This window comes from Poecilia formosa, unplaced genomic scaffold (genome assembly GCF_000485575.1).
Source record: "Poecilia formosa unplaced genomic scaffold, Poecilia_formosa-5.1.2 Scaffold96, whole genome shotgun sequence".
NCBI lineage: Eukaryota > Metazoa > Chordata > Actinopteri > Cyprinodontiformes > Poeciliidae > Poecilia > Poecilia formosa.
In genome coordinates, this window is record NW_006800035.1 from 709,421 (window position 1) to 727,997 (window position 18,577).

Sequence of the window (18,577 nt, forward strand, 5' to 3'; positions counted from 1 at the left end):
TCAATAAATTTATTGATTTATTGAAACATTACTTATGAAGGTAGGTTCAGTTTTCTTTTTTACGGGCATTTGATAGGCAGCAGTTAGACGTTCGTCACAAAGAGGAACGTTGGGTCGGGGTCGGTCTAATAGCTCAGAGTTTTTTTTAGACACTACAGCATTACATTCTGGAAATCTGAAACAAAATGCACAACAAATCTCCCAAACAGAAAAGGGCACCTCGCCTTCACCTTTCCATGATGAATAGGTTAAGGAACGCTGTTTACAGGATTTTGTCTCACTCAGTCCTTGTGCTGTCCTGTTTTAGGAGATGTGTTATTTATTAAGCCACTTAAAACTGACCTATGAATCATCTGTTCATTTATGCTCTTAACGTGCCTCATACTAGGTTGGCTCAGAGGAATCGTTTGTGTCTCTCAAGGAAAAAAAGCAACAAGAAAAAATGAGCTGAACTTCATGTAGTTTATAACAAGCAGTAGAAGTAAAAGACAAGCTATTTTGCTGTAATTCTCATTGATGTAACAAACCAAGAAAAAATATATGATAATTTACAGATTTAAGTTTTTGGTTTTTGTCACACTTTAAACGTTTAGGGGTCAATAAGTACATTTTTAGATAAAGCTCATCAAACCTTCTAGCATCCATTCAGATTGTGGGAAATGAAGGAATTTGTCCTGAGTAATGTACACAATCGGTATTCTGTGGACAGTGACAGTCTTGAGATAATGTCTCCTTTTCGTAGGACATCTAGCCAAGAGGCCCATCAGCATGCGATATTACAGTTATGTTTTCAAAAATGTCCACAGAACACAAATGACCCCTAACTCCTGGTTGTTGCTATTTTTCAGTTCTCCAATTCTTTTTTTTTTAACTAGAACTGCCCAGGATGTGTTTGACAGACAGCTGGTTCAGTTCTGTACTGCAGCTGCTGTCTGTGGAGAATGAAGCTGAAAGTGATGATGATGATTTTAGCTCATGTTTAAAATCCTAATGCCTTACAACTGGAGTTTCTCTTGAAGGGGTAAGAAAATAAGTTTACATTGTTAAAAGGTAAGAACAGTTGCTTCCAAGACAAACAGATGCACCTTCCTGAAACAGAAGTCATTACACATACCACGCCTTGAATGGCAAATCAAATGAAGGGGTGTGTTGGAGTCTGCTAATTCAATGATAAACTAAATTGTTCAAAATATTTTTTCTAACACAAAAAAAACCCTACATAAAAATACTCAGAATGTAGTAAGAAGTCCATTTCCAGCAAACTAATTAAAGTCAGATGCCAGCAGAGTTTAGAAGAGACAGAAAAGTAAATATCAGAACAGAATGATTCCCATGACTGCACTAAGTCTTTATGTTTAATAGTTCTGCTCTGCTTTTATCTATTACCAGTTTGTTGTTGTTTCCACAAAGTTGGACATAAAAGTAAACTACATCAGCTTACAGCCTTCACTTTAAATGCTCGCTCCTCTTCCCTCTGCTCTCTTGTAGCTTTTTAGAATTAGTCTCATTTACCAGCAACCTCATCTGCTGATCCTTTGGATTAAACGATTGGAAGCTGGAAGGATAGCATTTGTTTTGTATTCGTCTGGAAAACTGAGAAGCAGCACAAACAAGAACGTGTTTGTATTAAAGGCTTCTGTGAATGCAATCAGTGAGCTTTTAAAAAGCCCTTTGTGTCCAGCTTCAGGCACAGCAGTCAATGCCATCACTTTCTCCCGATTCTGTGCTTCTAAGGGAAATAGTAAAGCTGCAGGCCGGGCACTTTAGTTTGCTTGCTAATTTTCAAGATGAGTTGAAAGCAAAACCAAGAAAAGTCAAATGATTTAAAATTACATCTGGAACAATCTGGTAGTGTCTGGCTCTGGACTTTGTTTTAACACATTAAAATGTATGTATTTAATCAATTATTATGCTAATATTGACAGTACAGACAACATCTTTTTGTTGATTACAACAGACCTGAGAGGAATAAAGATTAGACAGCAGGTAAAATAAGTATTGAACAATTTTTCATAGGAAACATAATGACATAAAATAACCCAAGTGATCCACATAGACAGTAGCCAAAACAAATGACTTCAGAGGTTAAGTGGAATGACGCAGAAAGTATTGAAAACACGCAGAAAAGGATGGAAACCAAGACACCAGTTGAAATCTGGCAGGGATCAGAGAGCTGGTTCAGTCCAAACTGATGGCCTATCAACGCATCATCTCTAGCTGTGCTTCCATTAAACATGAAATTGGCACTAATTTGAATTATAAAAATAAATTTTTATAATTCAATTTTTATAAGGCATTAGGATTTTAAACATGAGCTAAAATCATCATCACTTTCAGCTTCATTCTCCACAGACAGCAGCTGCAGTACAGAACTAAACCAGCTGTCAAACACATCCTGGGCGGTTCTAGTTAAAAAAAGAACGCCAATTTTGAAAAAAACTAATTTTATGATTAAAAAAGTTTTCGTGTCAGTTTGACATGTTTTTTTTTGTTGTTGATTTTTTTTTTTTTTTTTTTTTTGGCCATATTAAAATTGGTTTAATTTGCAAAACTTCAATGGAATCACTGTTGGCATCACAAATCACATGATCAACAGCTGGATGTTACTACTGGCGGAAAGGATGAAGAAGTGGACAGGAAGTGGTAGGAGGATGCTGACATGGCATCTTTTAATGACTGACAGTTCCAACAAACTTATTCAAGTGGGATTTCAGTTCCTCTCTGTATTTAATGGAAACATGAAAGAGGCCCTGACAGTTACAAAATGGTATTTCTTTTCAACAGCAGAATGTCGACAAAGTTTTGTAATGAAAACGCAGTTACAATCAGGTGCTCTACATTCTATAAGGATTGAACTGATATTGCAATGAACTGATGGATGGATACTGACAGCTTTTATACAGAACATGAGGCGGTGTGTGAGTCGGCTGGTTTCAGTAATTCCTCCAACTGAAACTGTTCTCTGCAACTTTTACATAAATGTCAGTTTTCTTTTCTTGTATGTTTCCTTTATTGCCACTGTTTGGAAATGGTCACAGGAAGCAGAAGAGGCCCTCCAGGCTTGTTTTAAAGCAACTGATTGGACTACTCTCTGCCAGCCACATGGAGATGACATCAGTGCCATGACTGAGTGAGTGACTGACTGCAGAAAATCTTTCCTGCCAACAGCCATCACCATCTTTAATAGCTCTTTGAAGAATCTAAATTAATGAGTTACAACAACATTTAATTTCGTTTTGGGATTAATAAAGTAGTTTTGAATTTTGGTTTTCGACATTGTTTTGCTGGCTGGTGGCTGAATGGAGCTGCACCTTTTCATAATGCCCTTGGTGTTTCCCTCCTTTAGAAGGCACCAAAAAAACAAGAGCGTATGCTAACTTTACAACCTAAGGTTGAGTTACACAGGCCAATTTTACTGCTGGCTATGCTTTTTCACTGATGACCAGTTAAATTTACTAAGGTGTGGGGATTAATCAGAAGTAATTATTTGTGCTGTAATCCATTTCACAGGTTAAAGAAACAATGATCATCATTTCATTTGAGCTCAGAGCTGCAGAACGTCTCCTGCTAAAAGAGTGAAAGTGTTTAAATTGTGAGCACTGATAAGAACAGCTTGAATGAAACACACTTTGACCGACTGTGACAATGCGAAGCAGACTTGAAAAGCAAAGTCCTGCCTGTCCCTGAGGGGCCGATCCGAAGCCAGGGCGATAAGCCAAGTGGGCTGGGGAGGGGTCTGTGTGGAATATCAAACAGGGAGGTGTTTGCCCGCTTAATGGCTTTATGACAGAACCCCAAATTCATTCAGGTTCACTTTATTAACATATAGACGCCAAAGTCAGAAAAGCTTTCATCTGAAGGGAATCTGAGCACTCTCTGCATAAAGAATCTCTCAGCCTCTGCCTGCACAATTCACCGGAAGCAGCCTCAGACCAAAGGCGATAGCAAGGAGAGCTGTACCAAAGAGTTTTGCATAAAACGATACAAAAAAAAGTTAAATAGAAAAAAAGAGTTTTCAGATTTTAATTCACCTTGGAATTCATAGTTTGGATATGTGGCAGTAAAATTTATTTTCTTTTCATTTTCAATGAATAAATTTAGACACTCTCCTGTTTTTTCTTCACTGATTCTCCAGGGGGCGCTATATTTGAGGCTTAACTAGCAAAAAGTCTAACAGCTTAATGACATTTAACTTTACTCTTAGGTCATAGTGATACAATTCTGGGTTTTTAATTACATTAGCATCATATCAGCAGATGCATAATCAAAAAATAAAAAGTGAACTCTTATTTTGCTACTATTGTAGGTAGAGAAAAGAAACTGAAATTTTGAGATTAATTTCAGAAATTTTGCTGAAAATATCTTGGAAATTAAAAAGCTACAAAAATGAAGAATTTACAAGGACAAAATCTTAAATTCTTTTGAAAATAAATGTGGGAATTTCTATGTTTTAAAAGTCTAAAATTTTTGACTTTTCAAACTCAAATTTCATAGTTTAATCACAGAATGATGATGATGTCTTTTGTTTATATTTGTTTCGAGGCTGGAGATGCCGCTACTGACGATGCCCTCTGTCAGCTTCCACAGGCGTTTTCAATCAGTTGCTGTGGCGTGAAACCCAGAACTGGAAATAAAAAGAGCAGGTAATCAAGGAAAAAAAGGAGAGAGCGAGAAGTAAGGAAAGAAAGGAAGAAATGGACAGAGTCTGGGCAGAGGGCTGCCTGAACATGCTGATCAGCCGAGTAGCCAGCTAGGAGCACAAAAGCGAGGGCCACAAACTGCATCTAATCCAGGAGACGTGGAGTCAGCTCCGGTGGATCACGCATAGCTGGGAGGTGCGTGGAGCTCACCAGGTCTGGTAACAAGGATGGAGGACCGAGTGTTGGGAATCGCTGGAGGTCGAAGCCCTGAGGAACACCAACCATGGAGGATGAAGCACTGAGTGACTGCTGGAGAGAGAGCACCAAAGGATCGAGCTGCAAAAAAAATCTACAAATGCAAAAAATCTGCAAACCAAAGGATATACAAATATTTTGAACAGTGTGGATGTATTCAACCTCTTAGGTCTGTTAGAGTTTAATTCTTTTAGGATTGTCGAAACCAGTCTGCACATAAACAGCCACACCCACATAACAAAATCAGGATCAAAACTGCCTGTATGAGAAGCAGAGAAATGAGAAACTATCCAAGAACTCGCCACGTTTGGGAACCACAGAGCCAAAAAGCAGCCACTGAGTGATGCCCAAACCGGCAGGTGGAAAACTGTGGAATACTAAACACCAATTCAAGCTGTCAATTTCATCTGACAGCTCAAAACAGATTGGATGAATTTAGCTGAGAGCTATGCTCAATCCTGACTGATCTCAGGTGTTTTAGCAGCATCTGGGAGATCTTCATCTGACTGACTGTGCGCCAGAAGCGGGGAGAAGAATTTGCATTTGAAAAAGAACCTGATTGCTTTTTTTCACACACAGATTTCATAGCAGCTGCGTGTACCTTTCCCATTCTGCACATTGGCGTTCAAACAGAATACTGATCATATACAACACCGACAATGGACTGGTTAGAATCACTGTAGAAATGGGCCCATATACTCTAAGCAGAGCTTGTACGGAATGAAAATCCATCTTTGTCCTGTAGTTTCTAGTTTGGGCCTAAACACCGTTGCATGTGTAAATACGCCTAAAATCCAATTCTGTGAAAGAGGAACCATCAAATAAATGAACCATTTCTAATAAGTGACTAGATGCATAATGAGAATTATGTCACCAGCTCATTAATTCCTACAAAAATTGTGGTCTATACAGAATCGCTTAAGTATTAGTAAGAACCTGATGACTTTTTTGCATGTATTTTGATCCTATGGCCCTGACCTTTAAAATGTTTGTTGGAGGTAGTTGACTTATGGAGTTAAATACAGCAGTTTACAGCTTTATTTAGAGTTTTTTTTTAAAGTTTTTAATGTTCTACCACTTTGAGATACTTATTTAAATGAAAGGTTTTATTATCATCATCATGGTAGTTATTATACCTCCAACATCATGGCTTTCAGCTTCATCTTTCTTCTGTCCTACACTCCATAGCAGCCAGCAGCACACATAAAATCCTTATTTAAAAAAGGCCACTTTGTAGTCAACCATGGACGCAATCTTTATAAATTGCGCGTAACACGCCCACTAATTGCAGGTGCAATTTTTTTGCACCAGCAATTTTGCACTCCTTAGTTGGAATTGTTTTAGCCTCGCCATTGCCTTCTTACACAATTTTGCTCAATTTCATCTCCCTTCAATTCTCTCCTGGGACTTTCTTCTATTGACCTGGATTTCTCTAGTAAAATTTCAACCAGGCCAATCAGCGAACAGATTGAGAAGTAGTAAACGATGACAATGATTATCAGCTCTACTTCGGAATTGTAGCAGCGAAGGAAGCTGGCCACAGACTTAACTGTCCATGTTGGCCACCTTTCTAAATATTGAATCAGCTTCAACAGCCATCTGGCTTGGCTTGGTGCTTCTTTCTTCGCAGCGGAGGATGATATTTCTCAGTACAGACGATTTCCGGGAAGCTTCAGAACATCAAACCATTATATACATGGACAAACATCGGAGGTTAGGTAACATTGGGAAAACGTTAGCATATGTCCAACTGTTCAACTCCAGGAAGCAATCGTACCTCAATAGCTGAGAGCTCAGACTCTGTAGAAAAAGTAATTGGTTTTTACCAGACTAGAATATTTTAACATCAGGCACTTGATGTGTAATTTCAACTCCTTTTGGATTAAAGAAAGTATGTATAATTGTTACATATTAGTGTAACGCCGGACTCAGAAAAATAATAAGTTTGATGTTATGGACCAGTTGTTAGGCTCAGCAGAATTACAACAAGAACTAATGTGAGTGTGAAATGAATTGGCTAGAGGCAAGAAATGAGTTAAACAAATATATATATTATTTAGTAGAAAAGATTAAAATAGAATAGTTCAAAAGTCACAGTTAGTAAAAAACAAAACAAGAATAACAAAAATAAAGCTGGCATATAAAGGTAAACCCTAGTCCTACTGAGCTCAATGCTTCATTTAGTAGTAGAGTCGTCGAGTCAAATTGTGCTTCGTTATTCAGTTCCTTTTTTCATCCGGTGTCTGTTCTGTTACCACTATGCTCCCGCTGGAGAAAATATGGAAGTTTCTCAATGAGTTGTTAGTTCCTCTCTGGGCACAGGCTCGCATCTCCATCCGGATAAAATCCAGAAGTCAAATCTAGCCAAAGTACAAAAAATCTAGCCAAGGTGAGGTATTAGCAGACACAGCAACCAATACAGCAACGAGCAGCGACACGGTTTCTCTGGGTCGCGCTCAAGATGTCTCATCAATTTCAGCCCATTTTTTTTCCACAGCCTTCATCTTGCATTGCATTCCCAGAGGGCAACTGATAATTCATTCCAAGTCACTGTTAAGACGAACATCACGTAGTAGGAGCTGCTACGACAGGTGCAGTAGGACAGGATCGGGTTGAAGCTGCAGGTGAGGTATCTTATGAAAACTTTCAGTTGGAGCGCTCTCAAGGCCCCACTGAGGGCCTTCTGACGGCCCCTCTGACGGTTCTTTAGCACCCCCACAAAGCCCAGAAAAGGGAGAATATGAAAGCAATCCCACATCAGACATTTGCAGTCGGCAGCCACACTTGAACGGCTCCATGGTGAGCAGGGCTTAGCCACGGTGTCAGAACACACCGGAACAGACCAGTTCAGCTTTTTAAAAGCTCTTTTAGTGAAAGGCTCTGCTGGGTCCTGATGGCTGGTTTCATCTGTCCCGTTTAACGGTTTCATCCGGACCAAATGCGGAGAAGGAACTTGACGAGAGGAGACACCAGGGGAGAACAATAAAAACCAAGGAGCTTAAATACTGAGGATGACATTGAAACCTGGTGAGTCTAATCTGAGGACTGCAGAGGGAATCGGTGGTGAGAAGGAAGGAGAAGAGGAGAACACAGAGAGAGCAGAGCTAAACACAAAGGGAAAGGTCTGACACGAGCAACGGAAATGCAAAAAGAAAAAGGAGAAAATTTCATCACCAGGGAATGATCTCAACATGGCAAGATCTTAACCGGATTATAGTCCAGATCTTCATTCATGTCCCAATGGATAATTAATTTCACTACAAATCACAATAAAGACAACACACCAACAATTAATATTGAACTAGAGGGCATGGCACTAAATCCCACTGCTTCAACCAGCAGGGGTTAAAAACACAAAACTTGTCAATCAAAAACATACAGAGTGCTGGTATAATTTAGCCTGGCTATTGCCTTTCATTGCAGTTCCCTTGATTCAAATCTCACTTCACAGACCCAGTCTGGGTTTTCTCCCTTCACTTGGGATTCCTCTGGGAGGTTTTCTAATGTCAATCAGCGAACGGAAGCAGACGTGAGCGATGATGTTTACGTTCTGCTCTGTTTTAGAACCACAGTCTGCCTGTAGTTTAGCAATGGCAGCAGAACAAGAACAAGAAGCTGGTTTTTGTCAGGCGAAGCTTAGCTAAAAAGTGAACAATGATTTAGCCAATAAATATAACACCACACCACTGAAACTCAGTCATGGAAAATGCAGTTTCTATCCACTATAAGACTAGCGACATCTCCACTTGAATAAATGAATGTTTATGCATTCGGAGTTGTCATGAATAAATCAACGACATTACCGCAAAGTGATGGGAAATATGTTTAGGATAAAGAAAAAGTTTTTTGTAATTCGACCCTGCTTTTAGATTTTAACTATGTTGATAAAGTAAACAGTAAAATCGATGTTTCATAACAAGTCCTCAATTAATCTGATGAATTCCATTCTGCCTTCAAATAATGGCCTGCGAGGAATAATTGTGTTGAGGATTTGAAACGGTGTTGCTCTGTGTAAATTTGCTAATAACAGCGGATATTTATCCCTTACAACCATCTGGTTCTGTCAAATCTTTTTTTTTTCACCACTCCTATTGTCAGAAAGCGCTTTCTCTGAGAGAACTGTTCAGTTGATGGATTTCTTTATGCAAAGTACTGCTGGACTCATCTGGCAGAACGCCACAAAACTCTGTTATGAAGTAAACAGAAATATGCATTGCTGGCTTGTCAGCCATTCTGTATTTAGTTTTTCTTTTTCTTCCGCATCCTGAGGATTAACATTAGGGCTGTTTCTGATGAATGGAATACTGAGCAATGATGAAGTTTGTTTGAAACACATAAGCCTAAAATGAATCTGAACTATTCTGTAAAACATACATCCCTGTTAACTGCTGCGTTTTCATATTTAGCATACAGAACAGACAGCAGTGTACGCAGGTCCGCCAAACCACCACGCTGTTTTCTACCAGAACACCCGCAGAATGTTTGTGCGCAGAAAAAAATCCTGAATCGGTAACTAAGACCTGCTGTCTGAACGTAGGCTAAGCGCCCAAAGCGATGTTCTGTAAGAAAGTTTATTTAAGGCGGCTTTATTCTCCTCCTTGCTGCTTTTAGTGGAACTAGAACACCAAACACCATGGCTAATTAGATTGGGAAAGTTCTGAAAAGTTTGAATTAGATCAATCTTTCCCCACCCAGATAAGATGACCTCCCAAGAAGCTAAAAGAGGATTTTTAGCGGAAAATGAGAGCTCATCTTTGAGATGGAGGAGATTTCTATCTCCAGTAGAGGAGTTATCATGACTGCATGAAAAATCGAATAGTTTTCCGCTGTTCAGTCTCCCCTGTTCATTAAAGAGAAAATCATCCTTTGATTGAACCTCACTATTATGCATGCCTTTACATACATAATGGAAAAGTCCATAATGCACTGCTTCATTTAAGCAGTTTATGATCCTTACAGCTTCAGACATTCCCATTTTTGTTACTTTTTATGAGCAGCACTTCTCGCTCTGCTCCACTTTCTCTTTCTCTGTTGCTTTTGGCTCATTATAGAATAATGTGTTAAGGTGAGCATGATGAGAGTTGGTGTTTGTTGTGTGAAGGATTAAATAAAGGTTCTGATTCTGGAGTGGGAAATCAGCTAGGGAGTGTTGGAGGTTAATTAAATTTAATCAAATGCTAAGAGTGTTGCATAGATGAAGCGAATTTCCCACTGTGCAGGGTAATAATACTAACCACTGACTAATGGTTATTGTTCAGAAACTTGGGATTTGTAAGTCCAGTTACTGTATGTTGTACTTTTTCAATCCATAATACTGTATGGATTTTATCGTACGGACGCTGTGGTTTGGTTTGGTTTGGTTAACAAAAATGAACAGTTTCAAGGCAGATTGGGGCGTTTATGTAACAATAAGGTCTATGACAGTGGTCCCCAAACTTTTTCCTGTGAGGGCCACATAACTTTTCCCTTCTCTGGTGGGGGGCCGGACATTGTTGAGGGGGGGGGGGGGGTTTCTCGATTGAGTTTTATCCAGAAAGCACATGGGCATAAACCATGAGTGAAACGGTGGCTGGGAGTGACTAGTATATATTTCATTGAGGGAAAGTAACTACATTAATTTCTCATATGTTAACATAAAGGCTCGTTTTGAAGTATAAGCTGCTACTTACAGGCATCGCTTCAGCAGCGTTCATAACAGACACGTGTGTTCATCCGTTCTACCGCTAGCAAACAACCGTACTGATTAAATAACATAAAAGTCAAGCAATTCCCTAAAAGTCCAACAGATGGCAGCAATGCGCCATGCAAAACACCCACAGTTTACAGGACACACTTCCTGCGAAAGCGCCCCCTGGTGGTTGAAGAAAAAATCCACATGTAAACCGGAAAAAACAATAAATTAAAAAAAAAAATCTGTTCAGAGGGCCGGACCAAATGTGGAGGCCGTAGTTTGGGGACCCCTGGTCTATGAAAAACTATAAATAAATGACTAAGTCGAGGCACCACCTAATTATTATGAAGTAATATTCAATTAGTTCTCTGTTATTGTTTATTCATACTGCCTGGTAAGGCTCATGTTAAAAAATAATAGGTGAAGGATTTAGTTCAGCACTGACATTTTTGAACAACAAAATCTAAACATGTACGGGATAAACAATTTCCTTCTAATACGCAAGAGGTTATTAAAAAATAATTCAACCTTCCAGTTAAAATACTTTAATCATCATATTCACTAAGGTTTAGTCTTAAGAGTGTAGGTGACCAGCAGGACCACAGTAGACCACCGTCTATTTGCGCTTCAGATTTTTTTTTTTTTTTTTAGATTAATTCCAAATTATTCACAGAAAATTTGTCCATTTACATTTGAAGATTGTTTTTAGAGAATATGTAAGATATTTGAAAGGAACTCCAGAAGCTACAATATATTGGCAAAATGCTATGCTATGCTATTGGCTGGCATTTGTAAAGCAGCCAATCCACTGTTTTAAAGCGCCGTTAATTTTAATGTTTGTTGACTGGCTGTCTCACCTAAGAGTGCAAATAAATACATCTATGGATATTATCTGTGGGTTAGCAAAGACAGTCTTCACTTTATTATTTGGTGTTTGAATTATTAAAATATCCAATGTTGTAGAGGGGTCTCAAGTATTTTTGGATTTATGTTATTTCTGATTTTTGTGGTTCCTAAACATTGTGAATGTCAGAGGTCAAGTTGATTTACTCTCTTGAAAGCAGGGATTCTTTAAACAGCAGCTGGAGATATTAAAACACTCTATTCTTAAGAGCAGAGTTGAAAACATTGTTTTCCACCTTAACTGCAATGTTAAAGTTGTTTGTTCTAATAAATGTTTTTATTTCATTTTTTGAGATACCTGCTTTGTAGTTTTGTTTAATTCCCATTTTTATGATCACAAAACATAAACTGACATGTACAGACGTGGTTACTTATTGACCCTGATTTAAAAGCATAGAAAACAACAGATCAATAAAGCAATAAATGACATTTTTTACACACCTCCTCCATGTGTTGCAGTGGAGTTTACTGGGTGTCTAAACGTTCTTTTAGCCATAATTAGAACCTTGATCTTGACGTGATTCTTTAATGAAGGTGCAGCTCTAATTCTTTCTCATTTAACCTGCATGGATTGATATTCCCATGTGTTTCGGTGCAGTTTGCTCTGTGAGAGGCCTTTTGTTTCCATGGAAGATTGGTGTTCTCAAGGTCGCCGACGCCATTCACGTAAAGTATCATGTAGGCCTAAAGTGGATGGTTTAAGCTGAAAAATGTAACTATAAGTGCAGCTCTCACTCACCCCCACTGTGTTATGCTGAACATTAAAATAGCCAAAGGAAATCTAATAAGTCCTACACCTATGTTACTTGTAATGATTTTTAAAGCTCAGTGTTTTTTCAGTAACTTTTGTCTTGAATGTGTAAAATTTAAAAAGAAACTGTAGATTTTATTCAGTCATTTCTTTCAGTACTGCATTTAGAAAAGCAGCCAAAGCTCAGATGATTGTTCCGGGGATCTGAACAGCTGCCTAACGTTTCCCCCTGTAGCTGAACAAAACAAAACAGCAACACAGAAACCCAACGCCACATTTATAACCATGGCAACCATATGTTGATTCATTTTTTTGGCTCCATGAGAACATCTGTAGATTCTGATGAAAGTGGATCTCCCTCTTGCCCATCAAAATGTTGTTGCTAATGCTGCGATCACACTCTTATTTAATCTTGCGCATACACAAGGATGATTGACGGCACTAAGACCCTCCTCCTGGCTCTGATTGGTCATTTCTGACCAAGCACTGTATCTCTGCAGACGGCTTCCACAGGGAGGAGGGAGAAGAGCTCGGTTTTCTTTCACAGATTAACTGCTGTCATGATGGAGACAGTTTAAAAAATATGTAAAAAAAACAAAACAAAAAAAAAACATATTCTTTATAAAAGTTAAACACTACACTGATGTTTTATTTCTGAAGGAGATTTTAGGGACCAATAAAGCTGACAGTCATGATTTTAGACTGTGGCAGGATGCCGGAGCGCCCAGAAAGAAACCTGCAAAAACCATTTCCCTTTTTATCCCATAAATGTTTGTCTCTCTGGTCGTGAATGTTTAAGTAGCTGAACACTTCAGGACACATAATATTTTCTGTCCCACTGACTTTAACTTCTCCAGCCTCAAAATGCTCACTTATTTTGTCTTCTGGGATATTTTCTTCAACAAAATTAAATATTTTTGGCTCCTTTCCAAAAGTACCTTTGTCATTTTGGAGAGGAGGGGCTGGAGAAACCGTCACATTTGGTGTGGTTTCCTGGTGAGCGTCGTGTTTGTCTCCATTTCTTTGTTTCTCATAAACATAAATGAATCCTTTTTTGTGCATGTCTTCACTGCAGTGGCTGTCTGCAGTGCACGACCAATAATCTGAAAGAGTGCTACGGGCCGACAGAGGCAATGGAAGCTGAAAATGGAGCTGTTGCTCGTCCCTCGGCGGGATCCGGTGAGTCAGAACACTCTCAGAGGAACAGAGGTGGAAGAAGGACCAGCTGCTGCTGTGACAGGCCCACTTTAGGAAGAGTTCCCTAAACGGAGGCAGTTTTCTGTTTGAGTTTTTATGATGACAGGCCAACAAACAGGGACTCAAATGATGTGCTTGGTGACTCAGCTTCCTTTTGAGATGCATATTCTACTTCATAACTTTGGAAAATCAATCATGACACATAAACAACCAGTCAATCCTTTAGCTACAATAGAAATTTGCTTAAGCTTCATCACTATACTGTCATTTCCCTTTGGACCAAACTTATTCCTGCTGTTTTAATTAAAAAGAAAAAAAAAAGTCTGGAACTGACCACAATCACAAGAGGACATGTTTGTCTTTCATAGACGGTGAAAAACTGGGACTTCTTCAGGATTTAAAGAAAGAAAAACAAAAATCTCAAACCGGCCTCGTAAAACACTGGAGAAAACCTATTTAGCTCTGTAAAAGCAAAAAAATAGGTAAATAAATAAATAAATTCTTTTGGAACACATAAGCAGACACTCCAGAAATATAATGATCGAATCCCTGGTGCATTCACATAAATTGGACAACAAGATGAGTCATATTAGCCTAAATGGAAATGCTAATAGTCTATGATCGTGATTAGCCATTTTAATGCTCATTGGAAAGCTGACACGGGCTGCATAGATCAAACTTAATTAGCTGCATGATAGTGTAAAACATTAACGCCAGCACAAGGCTCAAATATTTATGCTGCATCCGCTAATGTTCACAACAAAAGGCTGGAAGGAATGGCCTGACATCAAAACTTCTGAGAACTTGTTAAGGATTTTAACAGAACCATTTTGTCTCCAAAAACTTTAGCTCACTTAAGATTCATCATCACTGCCATGAAACAGCTGAAGAACGATCAGATCACATGGGTATGGGGTTCCATTAGTGCCAAAAATATGACCACATGTCTATGTAAGGTATGTATATAGCATGCTTATGTAATGTGACATGTGGAGGTGCAGATGTAAGCTGCATATGTAGTGGGCACTTGTGCTACATACACACCTTACATAGACACATGGACATATGTTTTTGGCACTAATGGAACCTCATACATAGGGGCACAACACAAACACTGGTTGGGAAGTTTCAGGTTGAATTCATAATAATCAACTGTATACCTCTGAACTAGTTTAAGTAATATTATTGTTTGAGTGATCATTTATTTGTCTTTAAGTACTTATGTCAGTTTGACATTATTTCAGTAACCAAAACTTTGCTCTTTATTGTAATGACAGCGTTTCAGCGTTCAGGCCTCCCTACTTATACACATTTCTGAAAATAAATCACTACAATTAGTTATTAAAACAGTGATTTATGTTTATGCTCTTATTTTCTTAACCAGAAGCTCTGTGTTAAAGAGAGGTAGAAGTTATGGAGATGTTGCTAATGTCGAGACTGGCTAACACAATCTGCCTACAGTTATTATATGGAAATGTTTACCAAGTCTGTGATACCCTCTGTGACACCAGCTAGCTCATGAAACTAAATAATTAAATGAAAGTCAGATGGAAGAGAAATAAGCTAGCGACATTTTAGAATAAGAAAAAGTCAAATGGCAGACGTTAATTTTGTCCAATCAGGTGTGGATTTAGAGAAAGGTCTGCTTTGCCTGCAGACACACCTACTTGTACCACATCGACAGAGAAACGTAAATTAATGAATCACCAGCACGGCGAGTTGCAGAAACGCAACAACACAATTCTTTCAACAAAAGACACCTGTGGAGTTTTTAAGCATTTCACAGGCTGGGATCCATGTTTTTTTCTCCATGTCCCTTTTTCAGGACTTAGTAGATTACTGACATGGGTCAGAACTGTCTGCATGCACTGCTAATGAAAAGGCAGAGAAAAGGTCATCCACCCATCTTCTGTTGCCACGTTTCTATGCCTTCTTGTTTCACCAGACTTCTATATGAAAAGCTTCCACCCATAAAGCACAACACAGCTTGAACAGAGGTAAACAATTAACTTCACTCAGCATTATTTATCTGACTGTATAATAAGACCCTATTGATGTGAGCCATTTCCAGGCTGTAAATAAGACCTGAGACAGCTCAGGACGTCCACAGGCGTCTGTCTGCTGAAGCTCATCAGCGGCATATTAAAATTCACAGCAACTTCTCCAGCTATTGTGATGAGATTGCCGGGTAAACAGATAAAAACCAATTACTGTTCATGAACTCCGTTGAATGCATTCTGGATGACAACCTGGATGAAATGACCAATTGTTTCCAGGCTGTCTTTTTTTTTCTTTCTTTCCTTTTGAAGAAAGTTGACAGCTGGCGCAGGCCATTCTGCTTTCTGATGTGCCAGACGTTTCTTCTTTTGTCTTAAATGTTTTTGGTAAAACTGAGCGCAGCACAATGGCGCTCGTCTTTAATTTGGGCCCACCGTCTTCTCTTAGAGATAAAAAGAAGTGGAAGAAAACATAGCATATTGTTGGAAAAGTGTATTAGCACAACAAAGCAGTGAGTTATAGAAACGTGGAGCTCTCAGAATGTCAGAAAATAATCATTACGCTGACATTTGCTATAAACACCCAAACCACTTACTGTCATTTTGGAGCAGAAGTGTCTGGGCTCGCTGTTCAGCAGCGATTTGTGACATTGGTACATGAGATCCCAGAATAAGCAAAAGAGAGAGAAATATGGTTTTATTTGTGCTTTTATGGTTTCAATGTACAGAGCCTTAGAAAAATATTAATAATCTTGAACTGCTGCACTTTGTCACATTACAAAGTGTTTCATTGAGATTTTATGAGACACATTGAGATTTTATGAGAAACATCAGCAAAATGTGGAAAAGTGGGAAAATCCAGAGTATTATTTTGTTTTATAAATGGAAATCTGAACAGCGGGGCTAGTTTTATGTTCCGTCCCCCAACATGTCCACATTTTGTAGAAGCATTTTTCACCGGTTTACCTTGAAATTGGGTCCAATTTCAAGGTGAAGTTCCTGACTTCAGGAACTCCTTAACAACATTTTTACCAGTGTTGCATTGAGAAATAGTTCCTATAATGAGCTCAGCTGATGCATGGTTCCACCAGATGCTTGTTGATTGCTGCTGACTAGTGTGAAGGAGCTGAGTGGGGTAGGGTAGGAGCTATTACCTTGAAGGCGGGGCTAGGTCCATCCAGGCGTTTTGCAAAGATGAATTGTTGCCATGGAGATTAAAGGATTTCTCAAACATGCATGAGAGAATCAAAGCAACACTTCAGGTTTGTTTTCGATGAGGGAGTAATATTATAGGATGATGGAAAGCTAAAAAAAAATCAGTTTTATTTAAAACTGCCCCTTTAAACCTTCCACTAAGTTCCATGTTGCATACCAAACAGTTGGATGTGAACAACTAACGGTGCAACACAAAGTATGTGTATGCAGTTGCAAAAATGTATCCACGGATGTGTCTGGCAGACGTCCACACGGATCAGTCTGGAGTGTGTTTGGCTCCTTCAGTCAGCTGCTCGCTCATTTTTTCCCCCAGAATCTTTACTGCAAATTTTCAGCTAAATCTTTACTGCAAATGATTCTATGACAGACAGCTGAACTGCTTATTACTTAAATCACTTTTAAAGGAAATTTATTCCCCTGGATTTTGTTTCAGAGTTTCAGAATTCAGGCCACACCTTCTGGATTTTTATATGTAAAAATGTGACCTTCCAGTTCCCATTAAAAGCAAACACAGCGAGGGTTTCAGTTACGACGGGACCCATAACGGGTGTGCATAGTTTAAAAGATCCGTCCGGTGTGAGCTCAGTGATTGTAGTGTCCTCTCTTTAATCTGACATTCTCCACTGACCCTGAACTCACCCTTTATTATTTGCATAAATCAGTTAAGCTGACGGCTGCCACCCCTGTGAAACATGCCCCCCTAAGTACCGGAACAGAAGCTTTATGAAGGATGGTGTCGACGTGAATGAAGACCAACTTCCTGCTCTGTAATTTGCTTGTCACTCCACCGGTACAGTGACCTCACTTCCAGATGCTCTCTCAATATTCAGACCTTACTGCTGTGCAGATTCTCTCTTTAGTTGGCATATCTGCATTTCATGCTTACACGCTCTGTGGACACAGCTCAGATTTGTGACCTTCATAAATATTCATCACTCCACTGTACAAAGAACAAAAGGAGAGAGACTTTTGAAATACATCAGCCATGTTTACTTGAGTTCTCCTACTCACTGATAAAACAGTGAGAAAAATAATGGCACCATGCAGACAAATCTATAAGTAGACAAAAAGACAAATACTTTCATTTGAGGATCAGGTTTTTTTTTTCTTTTTTTTTTGCAGTTTTGTTTGATTTCAGGAGAAAGAGAAAAACATAAAAAGGATCTAGAGCTTATTTTCCTGATGTCCAAACTCCATTAAAATCATATTAACCAACTCCACTGAGGTGTTTTTAAGCCACATAGTCCCATTTATGTAAATATGTTACCTTCAGTTGTTATAAAGATCAAATATGACTTAAATTAAGAAGTTAGTTTTTTTTTACACTTTGAAATCGGGCCTCTATCTCTTTAAAAACTCCTGCTCTTTCTGAAGCTCATTAAACAATAAACAATTAAATATGGCTGCTTTTACATTTCTACCAGTGTTTCACTGAGAAGTAGCTCCTACAATGAGCTCAGCGGATGAGCAGCTCCTCCAGGTGTTTGCTCATTTCTGCTGGCTAGTCTGAAGGAGCTGAGTGGAGGAGTCGAGGCGGAGGGCAGCTCTGAGAGGCAGAAGCTTGGAAACATCAGCTCAGAGGAGGGTCTTCATCCTTGAAGGCGGGGCTAGGTCCCCCCAAGTGTTTTGCACATCTGAATGGTTGCCATGGAGAGTAAAGAATTCTTCAAACATGCCTGAAAGAATCAGAAAGAAACACTCCAGGTTTGGTTTTGATGAGGAAATAACAATATAACATGATACCGCCCCTTTAAATGTTTTGTGTGAGTTCACACACCTTCTGACCGCATTAGAGATTTTCAGCAAGGAGATATTCATGTAACAATTATTTTTACATTAATCTTTCAAATAAACAAAAAACAAAAACAGCCTTTAGTTTGAGTTTTGTAATCCCCTGAGAAGGAATCAGATTGTAACAGTTCTTTGTTGCTACGACCCTCAGCGCTCC

The 18,577-nt window shown here is 38.9% G+C and overlaps 1 long non-coding RNA gene across 1 annotated transcript in view; it reads right to left on the reverse strand.

The window, feature by feature from the left end:
• LOC107836918 (uncharacterized) overlaps nucleotides 1–5,321 on the reverse strand; it is a 12,104-nt gene extending 6,783 nt beyond the window's left edge. The window contains exon 1 of the long non-coding RNA XR_001662892.1: nucleotides 5,308–5,321. This is a non-coding gene — a long non-coding RNA (uncharacterized LOC107836918). The remainder of the gene's footprint in view (nucleotides 1–5,307) is intronic.
• Nucleotides 5,322–18,577: the final 13,256 nt, after the last annotated feature.